Genomic DNA, 24,148 nt, shown 5'->3' on the forward strand with positions numbered 1-24,148 from the left:
TTCAGTGTTTTCTCTGTATTTAAGAGTCTCTTACACTTTGTCTCCCTCCTTGTTTTTATATTATTTTTGCTTCCCTTCCCCTATGTTCATCTGCTTTGTATCATGTTTTAATGTTGTTGCTTGACTATGTAATGCTGGGTGCAAGTAACAGCCTAAATTCCTTGTCTGAATTCTTGGTGAAACTTCTGTGGAAGACACTGAAGGATCCAAGGACAGCTGTGCCCTACTGATTAAGCCCTATAGAAATTTCTCTGAGTTTTCTACAAGGTAAAAATCTTTTGCCTCCTGAAAAAACTGCTATAAATCTGCCTCTTGGATTCCATTGTTTCACACAAACTCATTGTTTATATCTGCAGCTATGTTGCCCAAAATTTTTAATATAATTTTATATACTGGTAGAGCAATTATGGTGGCTCCAATGGTCAGAACATTAGCTTTTTAATTTTTTTTATTTTTGCTTAATCCAGCTTTATCTGTTTTTATTCTCATTTTATTAAAATCCTATTTTGGCCACATTATTTAAACCCTCCAGTAATTTTAGACCAGAGTAAAAACAAACATTCTTGATATTTGGTGATTATTATAAATCCCATCTATGAATGACCAAATTTTATATTAATAAAATAAAATCAACATTAAAATTATACTGAGCTGAGTGTAATCTTTGCCAATTATTTGAATTGCATTTTGGGATCTTTCCATAATTCTACATTATTATTAATATGAATTATTAACTATCAGGTAAATGTCAATATCAACTGTATAGAAGTACAGAATTGCCAGTTAAATATTTCTACTTGATAATGATAATGATGTCAATATAATAATAATCATGAATATTTGCATATTGTTTGATTCAGTAAAGATTGAATACTTCTGTGTATCAGATAAAGGAAGTTTATATTCTAAGGAGTGGAGTTATTAACAGTCCAAATTATGTTCCCCACCCCCCAAACTCACAGATTGAAGTCTTAAGCCCTAGTACTTATTTGGAGAGAGACAGTCTTTCCAGAGTTATTTAAGTAAAAATGAGGTCGTTAGAGTAGGCCCTAAAACAATATGATCGGTGTCCTTCTGAACAGGAAATCTGAGCAGAGGCACACATAGAGGGAGGCCAATATGAAGAGGCTCAGGGAGAAGATGGCCGTCTACAAGGCGAGGAGAGGGCCTAGAACAGATTTGCGCTCACAGCCCCAGAAGAAATAACTCTGTCAACGCCTTCATTGTGGACGTCCAGCCTCCAGAACTGTGAGACAATATATTTCTGTTGTTTAAGCCACCCAGCCTCTGGTCCTTTGTTACAGCAGCCCCAGCAGATGAATACAGGGGTACAGAGCTCTGAGATGAGGAAGAAATTAATGAGTTCAAGCAACAGAAAAGCATCCAGTTCATCTGGAGCCCAGTGGGTTAAGGAGGAGAACGTGATTAAGGAGATGTGTGTAAACATTTGCTGGAGTCCAAAGCTGGGCCTGTGAACGTGGCCTTGGATAAGCTACTAGAAGAAAAGGACCTCAAGATATCATGGCTCAAGTAGGATAAAAGTTTGTTTTCCTTCCATCCAATGGAGCAAAGGAAGATGAGAGGTCTAGAGCTGGTAGAATGGAATGCCGCCGGACAGATCTGCCATTTAAAAAAAAGTGTTTATTTTTGAGAGAGAGAGAACAAGACTGAGAGATAGACAGAGAGAGCCAGACACAGGGCTTGAACTCATGAACCACAATATCATGACCTGAGCTGAAATTGGACGCTTAACTGTCTGAGACACCCAAGTGCCCCAGATCTGCCATTTTTAAGTATGCGTCTTCCTTCTCTGAGTCCCAGGCAATTGCTCCAATTGGTGCCGTGCTACAGCCAGTGACAGGAGGAGGAAGAAAAAATGGAGGCAGGGAGCTTCCGTACAGAAGGAAAGAGAGAGAGAGAGAGAGAGAGAGAGAGAGAAAGCCTGAAGTTGCACACAGGGTGTTTGCTCTCAACCCACTGGCCAGACCTCAGCCAGGCCTCTACACCTGTTGCCATGAAGTCTAGGATGGGCGGTCGCTACCTACCGCTGGAGGAGATCTATTTCCAAGAATTCCTTGCTAATTTGGAAAGTTGTGCTTCTAAAAGTAAGAAAGAAGGAGTAGCCTCTGGGGAACCATTAGCAATGTCTGCTCCAGCCCCATCTCATTTAGCTGGAAGGCTGGACACATCTTAACCTCTTCCTTCGAGGAGAGGTGGTCGAGGTGACAATGTGGACTATCTCTTGTCTTCTACCATCTCTCCAGTGATTTTCCAAGAATGGCTCTTCAAATGAGATGAGTGGCCAGAGAGTGGGGGCCCAGCCTTGTCTCTTGCATTTTCAGCACAGCCCTGGAAGATCTCTCTGCTTCACCTGTAATAATCCTCTCCAGTCACCATGTTTTCTGCCATTCGAGCCTTGTCTTGAATCCTTCGTGCTTGTGAGCCGCCAGAGGCAGGCAGTTTATGTGCTTGGCGTGCTCTGCAACTCTCCAGCACTCTGAACCTTTGCTGCATGTCAGAAACATTTATTAATATCAATGCTAAGAATAGTACCTTGCAGGGGTGAGCTGGCTCAAACGTGCAAGATGGCAGCATTTCCCATTACTGTGCTTTCATTGTTCACCAGCACATGACAGGCAGGGATAAATTCAGACTTGCCTTTTCAGTACTCTTACTTAGGTTACTGATCCCATTACTAGAAGTCCTTCTTTGCTGGCATCTGTAGAAACATGCAGCAAATACAGGCTGTAGGGTATTCTCATGGTCCATTTATATAGAATGAAATGGAAAGGTCTGATTTCTGTGAAAGATAAAGTTTCCGACTCTGTAGCCCGAGGTTGTCTTGAAATGGAGTGGGCATAAAGGCTGAGTACAGGTTGGATCTTGCCTGCCTTCTTGGTTGCACGATGGAAAAGGATGAGCAGAGAAAGCAAAATTACCTGCCTATAAGATCTGTACCCCCATCTCTCATTCTTTGACTTTAAAAACTCCCTCTGTGTGGAACTGTATATACATTGATGTAAATTGCTGACCTGATCGAACCCAGGTTTATGTCAAGAACTATGCAGAAAGCGTTCCAAGCCTTATCCCTTATGAACCTCACAGCAAGTGGTTGCTGTAGGTGCTATTGTTATCCCCATTTCATAGATGAGGAAACTGAGGCTCAGAGAAGTCAACGCTGTGTATTCAAGGCAGCACAGCTGGTAAGGGGCAGAGCCAGCATTCGAACCCAGACCCCAGCCTGTGACCCCAAACCCTACTGCCTGTTAAGATGGACACTGGAGAGTTTGCATGCAGCCTGCAGCTGCTTCTCCTCACCAGGTCTGGCAGCTTATGGCCATCCGTGCTGTGGAAACCAAAGGGGACCCTGCTGGGGAAAACCCCGCTGCTCCCCTGAAATAAGCTGATCTAGACTTGTTCCCTCACTCTCCTCCCCTTCACGGGTCTCTGTTACCCCACTGGATTCCTGACACACTGGGTTGCTAGTTTTGTGTCTGGGGAGTTCCTGGGTTCTGCAAGGTGCTGTCTCCACATCTTCTCCACCACGGCTTCAGCTGCAGTGCCAGGTCAGCCCCTCCTCCATCGGCTGGCCCCAGGCCCCAGATAAAGCAGACGGTGCTCTGAGCTCAGAAACAGGGATTCATAATGAACAATCAGCACCCCACTGTCGGGGTTTCCCGTAATCCTCTCATGAGAAACCGAGTCTGCAGAAACACCGTCTTGCAAAGCCTGTCTGTTGCGAATGATGTACCTGTCACATGTGAAGGGACTCATGGCCACAGGAACGTAGTGGAAATGAAGGGCACCAGCCTGCGATTCCAGAAAAGCTGTTTCCAAACACCTCCTGTCAGGTACCGTGTTAGACCCCAGCGCCTGCCTGATCTTGTGCAAACCTCAAACTGACTCTGGGAGGTGAGCTGTTTTCACAAATGAGAACACCGAGGCAAGGTAGCCCGAAGAGCTTCTCAAAGGCTATTTGGCTTGTACATGGACTATTCAGTCACTAATTCCCATGTTCTTTCCTTATCTCTGTTACTAATTTACTTTGCAGTTTAGAGGGGAAAATTCTTGTCCTTATTTTCATGTTTAAAATGCAAGGGTTAGATCAGACCAATGTTTTCTTTTTTCTTTTTCTTTTCTCTTATTTTTTATTTTCAGACCAGTGTTTTCTAATTGTGCTTTAAGGGGGTTTATAGCCACAGGCTATTGAGTTACTCAAACTTGGATTTTGGCCTCAATTTATTTTTTTTTTATTTTTTAATGTTTATTTATTTTTGAGAGAAAGAGGGAGAGAGAGGGAGGGAGGGAGGGAGGGCAAGCATGAGTGGGGGAGGGGCAGAGAGGGAGACAAAGAATCTGAAGCAAGCTCCAGACTCTGAGCTGTCAGCACAGAGCCCAACATGGGACTCAAACTCATGAACTGTGAGATCATGACCTGAGATGAAGTCAGACACTTAAACGACTGAGCCACCCAGCAGCCCCTGACTTCAACTTTTAAAACTTCTTGAGCATTTTTCAAATTTATTGAGCAACTACTATGTCTTGGGCATTGTTCTAGCCAAAAGGGAGTAAATCAAAAATAAAGTCTCTGATCTAGGGAGGCTTAGACAGGGTTTTAAGGAGAGACACAAACAAGTAAGATAATGCCAGTGTTAAACCCAATGAGGGAAATAATTAAGGTGCTCTTACAGAAAATAAGACAGGCACTTTACTTAGACTGGCTAGAGAAAGCTTCTTTGGGTTAAAACTTGACAAGAGAGCAGCTGGGCTAAGAGCATTCCAGGCAAAAGAAACAGCAAGTGCAAAGGTCCTGAGGCAGGAAAAGCAAGGCAGGACAGTCAAGAAATGAAAATAATGTCTTTATTGCAGATGCATAGTTGGCTGAGGGGGAAAGTGGACAAAAGGAAAGAGAAAAGAAATCACACAGGCTCTGTAAGGACTTGGGCGTAAGGAAGCAAGTGATAACTTTAATAACAATACAAATAACAAATTTACTAATAAAATTACCAATAAGTCACAAAACCTATATTATTCCCTTCACTTGCATTAACTAAGGAGTTCAGAGATTTAGTGACCTTGAGCAAGTTACCAAAATTTGCTAAAATTCGGTTTCTTCATCTGTTAAATGGTGTTAACTACGGTGCTCACTGCATAGAGATGCTGGGCAGATTAAATGAGCTAACTCAGAGTCCCCCACCTGGAGATCACTGACTTCTTGTCAGATTCAGGAGGACAAGTTCCAGCTAAATAAAGCCTTAGGAGCCAAGGGCATCAGGAAATCCATCAGGAATGAAAACAAAGCATTCCTGAAAGGACTATGGCATTCAATAGGGTATTTCTCAGGATCTCGTCAAGTGTATTAGTTCATTGTCTGCTTTGGAACTTTCTCTGTGTCCTGGAGAGCCCTGATTAAGATTATATTCTAGGCAGGCCCCGTGAGGCTTGGTGCAGGGACTAGGGGAAGGGTGGTGGCCCACCAAGCAGCCATTTTCTCACCCTTTCTCCAGGCCAGCAGAATTCATGGCTCACCACAGAGGCAGAAAATACAAGTTCTTACTTTTACGGCCTCCCTTGCAGTGCTAGTCATTGTTATGTGACCCAATATCAGTAAATTAAACCAGAGGGAAACTCTGCTATAAACTCTGTGACAAAAGAAAGAGCTAAGAGGAAAAGCTGCATCTATTTCTTCCTACGTTTGAATGTGCTTTTGTCAAGACATCATGTACGGAGCCTTGGCAGCCATCTTGCAATAATGAGGGAGAGGATCAAGAGATTCTCAGAGAAACCCTGACATAGTTGAGTCACTGATTCTGCTTGGAATCACCTCCCTCTGGACCCCTTGTTATGTGATTTATGTGAGAAAAGTAAATCTCTTTAATTTAAGCCAACATAGCTGGATACTTTGTTCTGTGCCATTAGGAGCATTCTAACACATCTCTACTCCCTTCTGCTTCTTTCCATTACCCTCGCCTTTGGGAAAAAAATCAGAGACCTGTCTCCAGCTGCTCAGTGATGTCCACAATTCCTCAAAAAGAAGACAAGGCTTGGCATTTCTAGGATGAGCTTAGGTCTAGTTAGCCCAGGATTCTTCTGGGACAATTCTAGTTTATCCCTATTATTCTGAGGGTAATTTTAAAGAGTGCTAAAAATATTCCTGGATGGATGATAAATTATACGGCCACTCTATTCCTTTTTCAAAGAGAAAAGGCTTAACTCTAAACACAGCTGCAAGTGCACACACGTGCCAGAGAGAGAACCTAGCTTTCAGATCACAACAAGGCATAAATGGTTAAGAACAGGGTTTCCGAGTGGGGAGAAGAGAAGGTACGCGGTGTGAGAGGGCTTCCCCGGAGGAGGGAGAAGGCCCAGAAACAAAAAACTGGGAGCTCTAAAGGCGAACTTCACCCACTTTCTAGATGTTCCAGTGATCCACTCTGCCCCTAAGAACACACAAAGCCTTTGCTGCTGTGTTACTGTTCTTTCCTTATTTTCTCTCCATACACCTAGTTCACCTTCCATCGGTGCCCAGGGGCTTATTGGAGCCAAAGGAGTCTCAAACTCTCGCCTGTGTGTTTTTGTCCAAACCCAGTTACTCCCTGTATTTCTGAAAAATTTTCAAGGTCTCTGCAAGATTGACACAGGTGTTATGTAAAGTGATATCGTCACTCTCACTCATGCTATTTCAAGTCCGTTTCTTCCAGACCTCTTTGGACCCCTCAAACCTTGAAGGTGTTCAGTGTGCACGCCACCCCTGCTCCCTCCTTTTCATGTGCATTTCCTGACCCCAACTAACTGAAAGTGAGGCCTGCCTCCTCCCCTCCCCCATTGGGTTGGCGATGTTTACCTGCTTCCTGTGCTAATACAAACAAGCCACAAACAGGGCAGTTTATCCCTGCTGGCAACAAGTATTTAAGTGCATAAATTAGCCTTGATTTAGATGATGCAGGCTCATTATCTGTGAGAAAGCTGGGCTGCCCCCATCCACCTTTTAGAAGAATGCACTTTGTGCCTGCAGCCCTGCTAGCTGTCCCTGGGAAGTGGACTCCAAGAATAGAATCAGCCTGTGTGCTCTCAAGAGCAGCACAAAGAAAGGAGGCAGCCAGCTAGAGAGGCTGTGGTGTCCAGCCAACCTGCTGGGACAGGGGACAGGCAGGGGGGCCGGGTGGGGAACCACCTGATTCGCCTTGATTCTGAAATGGAGACAGAAGAGGCTTCCCTTCATCTAGCGTTCTGCGTCTGGCCATCCAACTGACAGTTAGGGCTCATGCAGTGGTAGGAAGTGGGAGAAATGCGTCAGGGGCTCGGGCCGCTGGGGGGCAGGGACGTTGGCTGGGGTTAGAGGGGTACCTGGGCTGGGATCTGTGATCACTGTAACCTGATCTACGTGGGGAACGATAAGCTCCTTGGAGGAGGCACTTTAATCTTCAAAGAGAAAATCTTTTAATTCACTCAACAATAATTATCTGCGCCTACTACATATACTAGGCACTGAACTAGGATCAGAGACTACAAGAGTGAACAAAAAACATTCCTGGCCTCTGAGAAGCTTTCCATTTGCTGAGAATTTTAGACAAGATAACAAGTAGTTATAGTGGAGAGTATTAATGCTACTGTTTAAAAAAAAAGAAAGAAAGAAAAAGAATGATCCAGAAAGATGACTATGTGCCCTTTCAATGTCAAACTAAAGCACTGTCTAATAGGCCAGCCCAAAGGCCACCTGACACCATTAATTTGGCTAACGATTACTACTAGTTAGGGTCTAGACTTTGAAAAATTAGATCTTAATTTGCAGGAAATCGATAGGTTGTAAATGATTTTTGTCTGGTAGAAATGTAGATGATTTTCTGTCCATGGGAAAAGACATCTCCTAAGGACTATGATTTTATTGCCTACAGGACATTATATTATATGTAGTTTAGTATCAAATTACCAATCTGACGCCAGCATTCTTTCTTCTACTGGCTACATATTAATCAATTTCTTAATGTCCCTTTGATCCAGCCTTATCACCCTGCTGGCTCCCTCGTTAATGAGTTAAATAAATCTTTGGCATAGGCTCATGATGTGTTTTATGAGAGTTGTGCCTTTAACTTTCTGGAGATCATAATTTGCCCCTACCTTAGAGGTAAGACGCTAAGGGGTCACAGCTGAGGGACACCAAACTCAGTCTTGCTGGCTTGGAGATTTCTCAGAGAGGTCATCTAAAGTCAGATATGAAGGGTCGAAGGAGTTGGTTAAGCAAAGATGGAAGGGGGAGTGGTATACTAGAAAGAAGGAAATAGATTAGGCAAAGGCTGGAGAGGAGACGCCTATATTAACACATCATGAAGCCCAAGAATGTGAGTGGTGAGAGGCAAGGCTGGAGAAATAAATAACAGCCAGATCATAGAGGACCTCAGTGCTGCACCAAAGAGCTTGGTCCTTTATACAGAGGGCATTGAGGAGTCACTAAGGAGTTTTTAAACAGGGACACAGCATAGCTGGATTTGACTCCTGGTTAACCCAGGTGGAAATCACGTGTAGACTAATCACAGCGTGCTGAGGCTGCTAATAAAATTGTACACAATTCTGTCTCACTCTAGTTTGCTCTACGACCAGAATTAAAAGACATATCAGTGAATAGATTCATTTAGAGATTTCTATACTTAAGCTGGAATGCCCAACAATGGATATTTACCACTTGTAAGGTTTTCTTTCTGTATTCTAGTCAAAAGTAAAAATAGGAAAAACAGATGTGCCAAAAAAGCAAGGCCCACATATTTCAAAATAAAACTCAAAGCAATGGGCAAATCAGAGCTGATCCAGAGCTAATCCAGAGACCAGCGATTAGACGAAATTGCTCTGGTCAGAAAGGTTGCTGCTGCCTTCAAGTTTCCTTAGCCAGATGTTTCCATTTCAGCAATAAATTATAAAACAATTTTGCATTTTAGCACAAGGTAGCATTTATCTAGCTGTGATGTAACTTGCGAAGGACTTTTCAGCAAGCATAGCACTTCTGTTTCTTGTCTCGCTTCATCTTCACAAAAGCCTGTGAGGCAGGGAGGATGAGTGCCATCAGACCCATTTTGCAGATGGAGAAGCCAAGGTCCAGAAGATTCAGTGATTTGCCTGGTTATCACTTCAAGTCAAAGCCAGAGGCTGAAAAAGGAAGACTGTGTTGCCAGTGTCCTATCTCACACTACCGTGGGGATTTTACTGTAGGTGTTTAATAAATACAGTAAAGGAACAATTCTGATCTTTCCATCTTAATACATATTATATATGTAATTATACCTCCATGTGTGTGTTTACTTACTAAGGTTGCTCATTTATAAATTCTGTTGGGTCAGTTTCCTGTTCCTGTATAATAAACAGTCCTTAAATTCAGGGGCTTGAAACCAAGAATTGTTATTTCTCATGATTCTGTGAATTAGGAATTTGAGCAGGACTCAGCTGGTTGATTCTTATGTTCCACGTGGCATCAGCAAGGTTCACTCAACTGCATTATGCTGGTGGTTGGGTTGGACTCTGTGATAGTTAACTTTTATTTGTCGACTTGGCTGAACTACGGTACCCAGATATTTGGTGAAACTTTATTCTGCTGTTTCTATGAAGGTGTTTTTGGATGAGATCAACGTTTCAGATGAAACTGGGCATGTTCAGAGTGGTAGGGCTGTAGATGAGAGCAACATTTCAATCAGCGGACTTTGAGTAAAGCAGATTGCCCTCTATAGTGTGAGTGGGCCTCATCGAATCAGTTGAAAGTCTGAATGGACCCAAACCCTGACCTCCCTCAAGCAAGAAGGAATTGCAGGCACACCATATAACATTTGAACTTTATAACATCTGCACTTCCTTTGGTCTCTAGTCTGATGGCAACCTGCAGATTTGGACTTTCCAGGCTCCATAATCATGTGAACCAATTCCTTAAATCAATGTCTTTTTAGTATATCTTTCTGTATATATACATCTGTCTACACACACACACACACACACACACACACACACACAGAGCTTTGGTTCTGTTTCTCTGGAGAACCCTCATACAGGTTGAAAGACCCGCAAAACTTTCCCCATGTGTCTGGTGCCTTGGCACTCCTGCATGCGGCCACTCTCCCCCACATGGCTATCTCTGGCTTCCTTGCAGCATGGCCGCCTCAGAGTGGTCAGACTAATTAAATGGCCTCTGAGATATAAGAAACATGAAAGCTGTCAGTCCTCTTAAACCTTGCCTGGGCTTTGAAGTCTCAGAGTATCCCCACTACTGTATTGTGCTGAGCAGAGCAAGCATCACTGACAGCCCGGATTCAAGGTGAGGGTAAATAGATTCCACCTGTATATGAAAGGGTTGCTAGAATCCCATTGCAAAAGATGTGAGGGATGAAAGATATTCTTTCAGCCATTTTTGGAAACAATCTGCCATAGATAGGAACCATGTTTTGTTCCTAATAACCTTGAGTTGTTAGCAATATTAAATACAACAATGTATACAAAGAGCAGAGCACAATAAATATTCCTTGAAAAAATGTATATGTTTATATACAAATGGATGGGTGGATGAATGGATGGGCGGATGGATAGAAGGACAACATGCCCAGTATGTATGATAGTTGCTCCAAAGGCCCATTGTGGCTTCATATCCTTAATATCTATTTGGTCATTTTAGAAGCAAAATGGGACTACAGTCAAGAGCTTGGGTTTCAGAGTCAGACTGTAGGTCTCCATATCCAGGCTCCACTACTTATAAGCTGTGTGAACTTGGGGACATTATCTACCTTCTCTGTGCTTCAATGTCCTCACCTCTAAGAAGTTTAAATTAGTAACACTCACCTCCTAGAACTGTTGTTTGGGCCTTCATAATGTGAGTGAGACAAAATGAGTCAAGAGCAAGTTTAGCAACTTTTAATAATAAATTATTAAATGTATTATAATTATTAGCATTATTAGATTTGTGCCTGTGTTTGTGTGCCGCCTCCTGCAGAATATAGCTCGTCCTCACTGTCCATGCACAATCTTTCTCTTTCCCTCTCTCTGAATACTGCTATTCCATCTGTGGCTACAGCCCCTCAGCAAGCCACCACCATGCCACGCTCTTTGGAGTTGTGTATCAGAGGGCTTGGGCACTGGAGAGACACAAATGGCAGTTGCTGGTGCTCCCTGTCATCGTTTCCTCCGACAGATGCTTGGGTGCCTCACACAACATCTCACCCACCCCCACCCCTTGCCCCCCTGTGGCCTGCTTTCAGACAGACGTTGTTTGGTGGTGGTGGCTGGTTGTCGGCCAGGACCACAGTGGGGTCACCTCACAAAGCCTGTGTCCTAGATGGCCCCATCAACTACCCAAGAAGCAGATGTGCTGCTGGAAGCTGGTGGGGCTCCATGGTAAGCAGCTTGCCCACCGTCCTGAGCTGCAAACCTTCAGTTCTTTGTTGGTGCCATGTTCTTTCAGGACTCCAAGGGCACTCTGGCTTGCTGGAATCTAGATGAATGAGCTCAGCTTTGAACTATGGCTTTGGTTTGGCTTTCATATGCCTGGGTTTGGTTGGCTTCTTTGTCCCATTATGTCAGACAAAGCCTCCCATCAGTCATTTGTTGCTGGCTCCCATGGTTGTTTCTTTCATCTGGAGTATAAAGAGCTATGAGCTTTTGACAATCCATGATTTGATTTCTGGTAAGCAGCTCCCTCATCACCAAGATTCCCATATTCACCAGGGTTAGACTCTAATATATAGAGAGTTACCAACTCCTCTGGAATGCAAGGTGCTTGGTAGTTGGGCTACCATATATGACTGTTCAGGTTGGGCACTGCATAATGGTGCCCAGCCAAGGGCACTATTCAGCCGATGTGGGAGGTAATCAAGCCCATGCTGAGGCCCAGACTGAAGGATCAACTTTTTCTAATTTGCCTAAGTTGTGATCCTGGTGTTCAGTAGCCCTGCGTGGTAAGGTGTGCTGAGGGGTTGACTGCACAGGAGGTGGAAAATGGTGGCAGTTAGAAACTGATCTTCCGCACATTTACTCTCAAAAGGAGACATCTGATATAAAATAGCTCAATTCAGAGCTATTAAGACGTCTTCCTTTTGACTTCACTGCCGGTACATTCTCGCATACTTGGACAGCATGCATTTTCCCAAGTCTGTACCAGAGTAAGTCTCTCTTTCCTTTCTCCACCATACATACTTCCTGATGGGCTTGGAACCTCAGGACTGGTGTCCATCTGATTTTCAAAATCCAAGCCTATGAAGCTGTCTATGTCCTTCGCTAGGAAGTGAGGTTTTGTGATGAGTCGTGACGTTGCTCAGGTAGCAAGGCAGCTCCGTTCCCGGTTCTTCGTGCAACGGCTGTTCAGTTGCACGGATGGTGGAGCGAGCCCTGTCTCAGCAGCCTTTTTCCCACCCATCCTTCCTCCTTATCTCCTCCTTTTCAGAGTTGTGAGTCCATTCGTTTATGCAGCAGCTATTCATTGCAAGAGGCAGGAAGTCTAGTTTGGCATCCTGCAACCTGAGTTTGAATACAAATTATTGAACTCTTCTGAGCCTTAGTTTTCTCTTCTGTAAAATGGCAGCAATGAGAGACCCTACCACATGGGGTTGTTATGATGATTGAGTGGATTAATTTGTGTCACCAGCACCTGACACTGCGCAAGCCTTCCATAGTTGTTAGCTCTTATTTACAAAGAGCTACAATGTCACTGAAGGGGAAGCAGACAGGCATGTGACGTGGTACAGACCTGCTATGAGCTTACTGTCCAGTAGGGGGCATCTATCACTATGCTGCAGGGCAGTATATCAAAGGTTTACAAACTTTAGTGAATGTAAGCAGCACCAGCCATCAGGGAAATGCAAATCAAAATGAAAATGAATGAGGTACTGCTTCACACTCACTAGGACGGCTAGAATAAAAAAAAAAAAAAAGGCAGGTAATTACAAGCGTGGGTGAGGATGTGGAGAGATCTGAGCCCCACACGCCCACACCCTACGGGTGGGAATGTAAAATGGTGCCGCTGCTGTGTAAAAAGGTCTGACATTTTCTCAGGAAGTTAGACATAGAGTTACCTGTGACCCAGCAATTACATTTCTAGGCCTATAGCCAGGAGAAATGAAGACATGTGTCTACCCAAAACCTTATACCTAATGTTCACAACAGTATTGTTTATAATAGGCAATATTATAAATTGTGGGATAACCCAAATATCCATTATTTGTTGAATACGGAAAATAAAATGTGCTATGTTCCTGTCATGGGATATTACTTGGGCATAAAGAGAAATGCAGTGCTACTAAGTGAAAGAAGCCAGTCTCAAAGGACCACATATTGCATGATTCCATTTATATGCAATGTCCAGAGAGGGCAAGTCTACAAAAACAGAGATAGATGAGTGACTGCACAGGGCTGGGCTGGGGTGGTGGGAATAGATGGCTGTTAACTAAGGGACAGGGTTTCTTTTTGGAATGACAAAGATGTTCTGAAATTGATGGTGGTGATGGTCACACAAACCTGTGAATATGCTAAAAACCATCAAATCATACACTTGAAATGGGTGAATTTGGCATGTGACTTCTATATTGATAGAACTTTTTTTCTTTATGTACCCAAAATGTCTGTTAAAGATGCATTTCTCTGGCACCCTCCTTTCTAGTCTGGAGTAAGGTTATATAATAAACCTTCCTTCTTCCAATCTGTCATACTGGCAGTTGAGACAAATGATGTGGTCAGTGTGAATCGTGAACAGCTTCCTGGATGAGGCTGTGCTTGCATTGGACCTCACAGGTTAAGGCTAATGGAGGAGGAGAGGTTTTCCAGGAGCAGAGGACAGCACAAATCACATTAATGGGTCAGAGTCTCAGACAGAACTTACACGGGTGTCTCCACGGTCTGCATTTCACTGAGGGAAGGAATCAGGCAAAAGAATAACATTTGTCTTCTTACTGAATGGCTCCTTTTTCTTCTGTAACCCTCTGGGCCGCTGCTGTCAAGGTATTTTTAGACAGTTCACATAAACTAATAAGCCAGGGCAGGAATATGTCAGGGAGAGGATGGAAGGGGCATGGTAGTCAGCAGGCGAGTGGCAGTCCCTTCTCCACAACTGAGCTCCACAATAGCTTCCGTGTTTGAAACTGTCACTATTGAGTTAGAAACGGGCCAAGAGGTAGCTATTAACAATCCACTGAAGGTCTTAGTTTAATGTCTAAGGGAGTTTTTTGGAGCTGGCCCTCGTAGTTTGCCCTGCAGAAGTCTTTTATGTGGCTCACTCTTTGTATGACCTCAGGATCAATACTTTTACCTTGAAAAGGGGGTGAAATACCAGAAACTCAAACAGTTCCCCTAGTTGGGTGGGAAAGGGGAAAGGTGATCTGAAGATGTACATCTCATAAATACTAGGTAGAGCCAATGAACTTTGCAGAATTCATAGGATGAGGGAGAGAAAGGGACAGGAGTGTGGGGACCAAGAAAGCTTCTAGAAAGAGAGGAGGAAATATAATACCTGAATCTAACTTTGGTGGTAAAAGTGAAATCCTCATCAGGATTAATATTAGCTCCAGAATTAAAGTAAATTTTGAGATACAAAGACTGGTGTTTTTTTTTTTTTCCCACAGCCCTTGGTAGCCTGTGGCTCTTTGTAACCAAGGTGATCACAGTTGTCCTGGCTTGTCTGAGACTTTCCTCATTTTCAAGCTGAAAGTTTGATATTCTAGGGATCCTCCTAGTCCTGGCAAACTTAAGCAGTTGGTGACTCTATTGGTAACAAAGTCATCTCAACCTCTGTGACTCAGAGAAGAGATGACCCCAAAGAAGACAGAGACCAAGAGTGAGTTCTTGGCTTTGGGTTTCAAAGCCTAGGCCTAGACACAAGGCAGGATGGTTCTAAGACTGAAAGATCATGTCAGAGCAAAGCCCCTCCACTGGGCCAGTAGAGACTCTGAGATGAGGTTGGGAAGGTTGATAGAACTTTCTGGGATGGTGGAAGTGTTCTATAATAAAAACTGCACTCTCCAATTAGGCACCCATTCGGTACATATGGCTCCTGGGCACTTGAGATGTGGCTGGTATAATTAATTTAGCATACCTTACCAATTTAAATTTGATTGGCCAAATGTGGCTAGTGGATACTATATTGGACAGCTTAGTCATAGAGACTACTGGGAACTTTCTTCTGAATAGAGTCATGGGGAGAAGGGACTTGGTCGATGTTGAATGATGGAATTTCCAGACAGGATTGGAGAACCAAGCACAGAAAGGACCTGAGGTTTATTGCCAGGGGGTGGGAAGACCCCAGAAGTCCCTAAGCCAATAAGGCATGAGGAAAGAAGGTGCAGCGAGTCAAGACAGACTGGTCCAAGGCAACCTCATAGAGGTTTCTGGGGTCCTAGGGTGACCTGAGCAATGGTGTTTCTTGTGCACAGTGGAGTAACCCAGACATGACACATGGAGTTGGCAGATCTGCAGATGCTTGGTGGTTGGGAACAGGAGAGAACACAGCTGTGACCCAAATAGAACAAAGACTAAATTATATGCAGAGTCAACTCAGTGGATGCCACCCTAGACAAGGAACAATGTGGAAGGGCAGATGCCTACCCTCCCACCTCTGCCATTTTGGAGCCACATTAGCTCCCTGGAACTTACAAAGATCCTGGGAAAACCTATAAATTGATGGAGGTTAACTTTCTGTTATCAGAAGGAAAGGGGGATTTAACAAGATGTTAAGTTCAGATAAAGGAAATAAAGTTAAATTTCACACACTGAGTGCCCTGACAGAGACACTTGTACCTTACACTGCTGTTTCCTTTTGCAAGATACTGTGCTAAGTATGTGACAAAAATCTAAGTTTACAACAATCTTGAAGGAAGTGCTGTTGTTATCTCCATTTTGCAGATGAGGCAACTGAGGGCCAGAGAGCCTTTTTAACTTTCTGATAGACACCCAAGGCTGGTAAATGTTGAAGCCAAGATTTAATTGTAGGTTGACCTGCCCTCCATAAATACTTAATCTCTATCCAGGTTGGAATCCAGTTTTTTTTGTCTAGTTTGAATCATGTTTTCTTCTAGAAATAATACCCCTCTTCTTTGGAGATGCTTTACTTTACTCCAAATATATGCTTTGAGGGGTGGCTGCCAACCAGGATGACTATCTCCCAGGCAAGATGAGGAAGAAATATTGATAAGGATTTAAATCCCATTTCTGTTTCTTTTTGGACACACAGTGAGATCCTATTTTTCAGCCTCCATTGCAGTTAAGTGGACTGTGTGAATGAGTTCTGGCCAGTGGAATGTGGGAAGATGTGATTGGTGTCCTTCTCTAAGGGGATCAGGAGCAAGAGAGTGAGAGACAGACAGACCGATTGGGAGGGGTGAGGTAGCAAAGACAAATCAGTTCTGGGAGTTATGTCTAGGAATGGATGTGGAGGTAGTCTCCGACTCACAGTACTTACTAAATGCAAACAGAACAGAGATCTACTACATTTAAGCCAAAGAAGTTACAAATTCTGAATTTAAAAGAAAAAAAGTTGTTGACTGTTGAATTTGTAAAGCAGTCTCAGCCTCTAAACTTGCTCCAGAAGGACTCAGGGTCCCAAGGCCGAGGAGCCTCCAAGAAGAGCGTACTTGTCAGCTTGTGGTTCAGACATGCCAGCGAGAGGGACAGACAAGGCAGTGTTCCCACAGACCAGAATTAGATCAAATCAAGAAACCTCACAATGGCTGTGAGCGAGGACCACTTTGTCCATTCTTCCCTTTATTGAATGGGAGACTGAATTTTGGATATCCTGTCTTCACTCTACTGATGTGTAGGGAGTAGTGCAAGAAGACAACTTGTCCTCTAGTTCACAGGTCCCCTGATTACAGGGATGAAGAGGATTGCACGACATCCCCAAGATCCTAGCCCTGGAGCTGGCTGCAGTCATTGGATGGGCTTCAGGTTGTCTCACTTGGGACGAGGTCTGTGTTTTCTATGTGAGGGACATAATGTGACATGGATGAACAGAGGGGGAACAGACAGGTGGACTGAGGCAGAGATGGTGGTATGTGCTCAAGAAACACACTTTACTTTTCTTTCTGGTCACCCAGCAAGACTACATTTCCCAGCTTTCTTTGTAATTTGGTGGAGCTACATGACTGGGTTCTTGCCACTGGAATGTGTGTTGGCAGTGAAGAAGAGTACAATAGAGAGACCCTAAAGGTGGAGTTGAGACACCATTTGCATAAACCAAAGGGACAAGTTGGTAGATAGAATGAGGCAGGTCCTCTGTTCCTAGTCTTTGGCCAGCTCTTGGTGAGAGTCACCCTATGGAGTTTTCTAGACAACGCTGCCACTGGGGTTGTACAGATTATTACGAAGGGGCCTGAGTGACAGGGTAAGTGAAGGCCAAATTCTAGCCCAAGCTCCACTTACCTAGCCGTGTGTCCTGACACTAGGCTTCCTCTACCCATGGCAAGGTTCCTCGTGTCTGCGCAAAGCACTTTCTCCTCACTCAGCCATGTACCTGTAGTGCTTTGCCTGCTAGAGAGACACATAACTTTCCTCTTCTCCTGGGAGATGCCTTTTTCTAATTTGCACAGAGGAGCCATACGGGCTAGAGTGGTGGCTCTGTCTCTGTAGTTTATGAATCAGCTGGTGACTGCCATGTCAGACTTTCTGACCACATACCCACAGTGACTTTGCTTTTGCAGGTGTTGGAAACATAATACTTTGGCTCTTCGAATAGCTGTTATTTGAAACCAAAAAAAGCACAGTCTTCTTTTCAAAGTATTGAGTGACATTATCTACTCCCTTCCCAAGCTTCTTCCTACCATTTATGGTAGGCCAACAGGAAGTCTGTGGTGCTCTTTGAATGTTCCGACAGCTTTCAGGACTACCAGGAACTGCTGAACACTTGGGCTCGTCTGTTAGGATCATTTTTCTTCTTGCCTCCTTGATTTGGTATTTCTAGTAAATCTCCTCATTAAAGCAATATTAAGCAAACTCATAAATATGTATCTAGTCTTCTTAATTATCTGTTGATAGATACGGACTCTGATGCATTTACATAATGAGCTTTTTAAAACATGCAGATGCATTTTACAATTAGACCCAGGCAGGGGCTGGGTGAGGGGGAGCTTGGAAGGAAAATCAAGCTTACTCCTGGCAATATCAAAGGCGCCTGTTTAGAGAAAGCTTGAAGTTTAAAAAAGCAAATTGGTACTGTTGAGGAACTTAGTTCCTCCCCAGAGGTTTCAGATAATATCATGAATGTTATTAAGTTAAAAGCAAAGCCAAGTGAAACAGAATTACATCCTGTTCCAAATGCTGATGGAGAAGCTAGAAAATTAGAACAAAGGTGGTAAAGCAGTGTGGGCTTGGAAGCCATAACTGGTGTGGTAAAGCATTACTGTGTTCGCTTCCTCTGTTCTGGACACATGAGAGGGGAACATTCCCCACCGTGAAATTAGGTTTGTCCATGAAAGGTGAGCAGAGGTGATGTCAGTCACTTTGGGTCAAAAATATTTAATAGCCGCTTTGTGAGTTTCCATCTTCTCCTCACTGTGCTTTGAGTCTGGAGGCGCTCCAAGTGGTGGTGCTTCTGTCAGCCTGCATCCTCGAGTGCGGATGCCCTGGAGCAGAGACCACTGTCAATATGTGTGGGACATGCAGCGTGGACTAGAAATAAATCTTTATGGTTTAAGGCGCTGCAGTGTGGGAGGGCTGTTTGTTACAGCAACAGAAAACCCAATCTGACTGATACGACTGGGACCAGGGTCTTGGAAGACTATGCTAGGAACAACCTTCGTTGGAAACTTGAATCTCACAGCTGAAATCTGAAAAAGGAGTTTTGTGGTTCAGAAGCAGATTAAGGAAGCTAAAACAAGCTCCTTTTCCCTTCCCCCAAAGGGATCAGTCATACGGGATCCCTCACCTTACACGTACAAAATAGCATGGTCTTTCCACTTCGACTGTGCTAACTGATGTTTTTCCTCAGCTTGAGTGGAGGCTCCTGGGGGCTGCTACAATTTGCTGTTGCAAATAAGTAAACTCAGTAAATGCATCTGATCCATCTGAAGGGCAATCATCAAGGTGAGTGCTGACTTGATAAATTCATTCTTAAAAAAAAATTGAGTTCCCTCAGACAAAAATTGTGATATAAATCCTTCCTTGATAATAATATTCTGACAGAGGAGAAAATGAGAAAGCAGTGATACCAAGAGTCCTAAATTAGAATTTGGTTTTCATTAACAGAAGCAACAGAGAAGTTGGCTATGGTTTTAGGATCTGTAAGATATCCCAGAGTGAGAGACATTATCTCTGTCCTTGTGATGTAAAGGTGATAAAAGTAACAGACATTTGTTTTCATATGTTCCACACATTTTTCTAAATGCTTCGTTTTAATGTTTGTTTTTATTTTTGAGAGAGAGACAGAGTGTGAGGAGTAGCAGAGAGAGAGAGAGAGAGAGAGAGAGAGAGAGAATCTGAGCCCGATGAGGGGCCCGACAAGGGGCTCAAAACCACGAACCATGAGATCATGACCTGAGCTGAAGTCAGACACTTAACCGACTGAGCCACCCAGACACTCCCCTAAATGCTTTGTTTATGCAACTCATTTGCATCCTCAGTTTACGAGGAAACTGAGGCACAGGAAGGTCAAGTAGCTTGACTAAGGTTCTGGGTTTTGAGTGTAGGGAGCTCAGCTCCTGAGTTCACACTGATAAAAGCATTGGAATCACAAGAGAGAGCTTCCGTATCTACAAAGTGTGGGCAGAATGAAAGGAATGCAGGTTAAAAAGCCAAAATATTGGTAGAGAGATGGGTAAGTTAAAAGAAAAATTAGTGTTAAAGGGTCATTTTCAAAATAAGATACAATTATGACTCCATTGAAATAAAAAATAAACGTGTCAAAGATTTTATTTAACTCATGAATTAATGAGGGAACCATCAAGGTGTCACAACCTTTCTTTCAAAGTTCCACATATATATGGACCAGTGAGGCATTTGGGAAATGCATTTATAAATGTATGTAAGTCTAGCAGAAGGGCTGATATAGAGAGTGATACCAACTGCGTCCCCCCAGACACAACTTGCATCTCTGACAAGGACTGCCTACGTTACTATCAGTACTCTACAGTGTGTCTGCAGGGCTCTAAAGCACCTAGTCAAAGACAAACAATGATGCACATACTTATAGAATCTGATGATCCCACTATACTCCATGGGAAGGACATCCAGTAATTTCTTTTTTCCACTTCAAAATCTCCCACAATTTTTCTAAAAATTGTTTTGGGGAGGGCACTTTGTAGGTGTGTTAGATTTTTTCACCTCTTTGAGCAAGGATCTGGGGAAAAAAAAGAGATGGGATCTTTATCTCTCCTGTCATTTGAGAAGGTCATTTCTAATGTATGGTCCTTTTTGATAAACATTTTTAAAAAACCCAAACCTTCATGTTCTCCTTTAATATTATTTAAGGTTTGAAATCAAATGTCTTCACCAACAGCAAACTGAACAATGCCTCCATTCAATCTGTTTATACTCCCTTGTGTCATACCTTCTTCTCTTACATTAAAAAGCCCAGTTTTTCAAAGGTAGACATTGGAGGAAAAAATTGAGGACATGATAGCTAATTTTTAATACCTTCAAGGGATGCTTGATTTCTTTTGGAGTTCCAAAAAGTAACGTTAACTAAGAGGTAGAATCTACAGAGATGCAATTTTTGCTCAACAAAGGAAATGCAGTTTTGCTTCCAGGGATCTTTCCATCAAAGAGTTGGGCTACCTTTTTAGATAAGGACATCCCTCCCCATCACTTGAGTGGCTAGCAGAGGCTGTACATCTTCTGTTGGGATGCAGTTGGGGTTAGCACTGCCTTGGATGCTTAGAAAGGAAAGATGGACTCTGCCCTGGGACCCAAACTTTAAGACAATGGCTTTCAGGCTTTAGCATGCATAAGAATCTTGGGAAAGCTTGGAAAACACCCAGACATTTGCCACCCTACCCTCTTCTTCCAAAGATTCAAATTCAGTTGGTCTGGGTAGGACCTGGCATTCCACATTTCTAAGAAGCTCCCAGTGATGCTGATATAGCCCTTCCAGGCCTATACCTTGGGTGGTCCTTCTCAGGACTTCCCCTCTTCTGTATTCATCCTTACAAGGTACAGTGTCTATAGGCTAAGAGGATGTGCCTATTGAGAGCCTCGACTCCTCCCCCTCTAAAGCACTCTTTGGGAACTTCCCAGAATTCCCTGACTAAAGACCTTTAGCTTCCTTCCTAGGCCTGCATTGGCTTCTTCTCTTGATTCAGTCACCTGAGGAGACTCTGTTTTTAACTCAGTGTTGGGGATATGGAGACTATGAGGGTTGAACTGCATCCCCCAAAACATATGTTGAACTTCTAAACCTTGCTACTTGTGAATGTGACCTTATTTGAAAATAGGGTCTTTGCAGATGTAATCTTGTAAGACATAAAGTTAAGATGAGGTCTTTAGGGTGTGCCCTAATCCAATATGACTGATGTCCTTACAAGAAGAGGGACATTTGGACACAGACACACGCAGAGAGGAGAACGTCACATGAAGACACAGACACACAGAGAGAACACCAGATGATGACAGAGGCAGAGAATGGAATAATGCAGCTGCAAACCAAGGGACATCAGGACTGATGGCCATCACCAAAAGCTGGAAGAGGCAAGAAAGGATTCTCCCTTATAGGTTTCAGGGAGCACAGTCTTGCCAACACCTCAGTTTGGGAGTTCTAGCCTCCAGACTATGAGACAGTATGTGTGATTTTAAGCCACCCAGTTGTGTACTTAGGTACAGCAGGCACAGGAGGTAAATATAGGACTCTGGGTCCACAGAGTAGGTTTTCTAGAAGGCAGAGCTGGTTGACTGAAGAATATATTCCCTTTGGAGAGGACCAGGAAGTGGGTGGGTAAGGGTTTTTCATGCCCCGAAATGTGATGAAAAGGAACAGAGACTAGAAGTGAGTGAAAACCATGGTCGAAAGGAAAGTTTGGATCTGCCTTGAAGTAGAGGAGACATGCAGGTTAAAAGCATATGAGAAGATAGAGGAAAAATGGGAAACCAATCCCATGACAGCAGGAAACAGAAACAGCAGCTAGTTAGCTAGGTGACTAGGAGCTAGTTACCCTGTCCCTGAGGCTGCGTTAGGTTTCCTTAGTTCATGGGGATCTCTCTCTCTCTCTCTCTCACACACACACGCACACACCAAACCTGTTTTGTTTTTGTTCTCTACTGTTTACTTTATGGTCTCAGGTTTATAGTCACACAAGCATCTGGATACTTGTTGGGACCAGACCAGAAGACCAAGCATCCAATGTCTAACTTAGATTGTGCTTCTTGATTATATTGTAAAAGATTGGTTCTCTCCTTCTACCACAAGGGGCCTAGTCTATGTTGGATGGAGTGGTTAGGGGCATTAGGAATTAACTTCTAAATGAATAGTTACCCGGATTGTTTTGGTTTTTCTCATCTATTTTAGAAGAGCTCATGAGCCCTTCTGTCCCTCACCTCTGGACATGTCATCACAGCAATAGATACAAGTCCCCAACAGCTGCACGTCCAACTTCCTCCCAAATCCAGAAAATTCTACTCTCATTCCCCAAACCTCTACACTCTTACAAAAGTCCAGAGGGAGCCCAGGAATCAATGCTGCTTACAAGGGAAGGTCTGACTTGACAGTCACAGTTTGGGCAATAAAGGGATTTGTGGTTAAGGAGTTAAAAGAGAAGTTGGAGGAACCAAAATGTTTTCTCTCTCCGTCCCTTGCATCAAGTAGAAGAGACAAGCAGAGGGTGAACTTAAATGATTTTTCATGGATTTGATTCTTTCTGGCACTCTACAGATGGAGTGGAACAGAATGCACAGAAGACAAATGAGGAGTACTCAGGGAAGGGGTGTGGTGGAGACAACTCTGTGGGGAACCAGAGCCAGAACAACAGTGGAAAGAACCAGAGGAGACAGGGTGTTTGGGGCTGAGCCTGGGGAGATTCTGTTTCTTGAGTCATCTTGTATCACCCACAATTCTCAAGAATAGAATTCCTACCCAGAACACCAACCTTTCTCAAATGCTCTCTCTCCAAGGAAGAGGAGAGATGGAATTTTTTGAAGGAACCAAGTTGAAAGAATGAAATCTATATTTCAAATCTCTCTCCTGCCCAGAAGCAGATGTTAAATCTCCATTAACTGAGGACTTTTCCCCAATCCCTAGGTGTGTCTAAGTGTAGGGGGTTCCAAAGTGCTGAAATACTGATGGAGGGTCAAGGGAGGAGAAGTGGAGTTCTTCCATCTGTCTGTACTGGCATCTACTAACATACCCTCCTTCCCATGTGGCCCCCTATTAATAGTCTACTCAGATGGCCACCTGTCTGTCTGCCTTATGCACCTCTCTCAACTGAGTCTCTGCTGTTCATAGGCAAGGCTCAGGGCCAGGGAACTCTGCCAGGCTTGCCCTGTGTCTGCGTCCTCCCCCAGCCCTGGAATAGGTGCACATTTCTGTGCATTCTGATCCTCCAAACCCACCTGGAGTTTTCATTGTTCTTCTCCCCAGGACTGGGGTAGGGACAGCAAATCAGGAAGCAGAGCCCCTTCTCAAGGACACAAGTATTTTAGGTCTATGCTTTCCTTCTTTGTCAGCCTCAAACTCAGGGTGATGATTCTGACAGTGAGTTGACTTGCCCCCACCCCACTGAGAGCACAAGTGAGAAATGAATCTTTATGGATAATTCATTAGGATTTGGGGATGGATGTTACTGCAGCAAAATCTAGCCTATCCTGACCAATTTTCCAAGATGGGTCCACACTCTTTGAATTTATTGTCAATTCCTTTACCTTGGATGGTGTACTGCATTTTAAGGTCTCCACCAACTGGTTTTCATACTGGCTTTGTTTCTTAACACTGTCACTTGGTGCCACAGAAACAAAACAGATCTTTTCCTGCATTATTGTTTGCCCAAAGGTCCAATTTGGGTTGTGGTAAGAGAGGGTGTCTCAGATGAAGGCTGTCATTTCCCGGCCTTTGAGGGATACTGCTCCAGTGGGCTGAGTAATTTGTTAGAGACTAAAGTGGTAAGGAGGGGATGAAATGTCACCAGCAAGCAGGAAACATGCTCACATGGTTTCTTCTTAGTATCTGGCAAGACTTTTAATTGTTTCTAAAGAAATCATCCGACTGATGCTAACCATATGGAAC

General features: G+C 43.6%; 1 protein-coding gene across 4 annotated transcripts in view; it reads right to left on the bottom strand.

Annotated features, from left to right (window-relative positions):
• Window positions 1-24,148, bottom strand: part of LOC144238423 (uncharacterized) — an 86,502-nt gene that overhangs the window by 45,932 nt on the left and 16,422 nt on the right. The gene's annotated exons all lie outside the window — the stretch shown is intronic.

The sequence above is a fragment of the Crocuta crocuta genome, unplaced genomic scaffold (genome assembly GCF_008692635.1).
Source record: "Crocuta crocuta isolate KB4526 unplaced genomic scaffold, BGI_CrCroc_1.0 scaffold216, whole genome shotgun sequence".
Taxonomy (NCBI): Eukaryota; Metazoa; Chordata; class Mammalia; order Carnivora; family Hyaenidae; genus Crocuta; species Crocuta crocuta.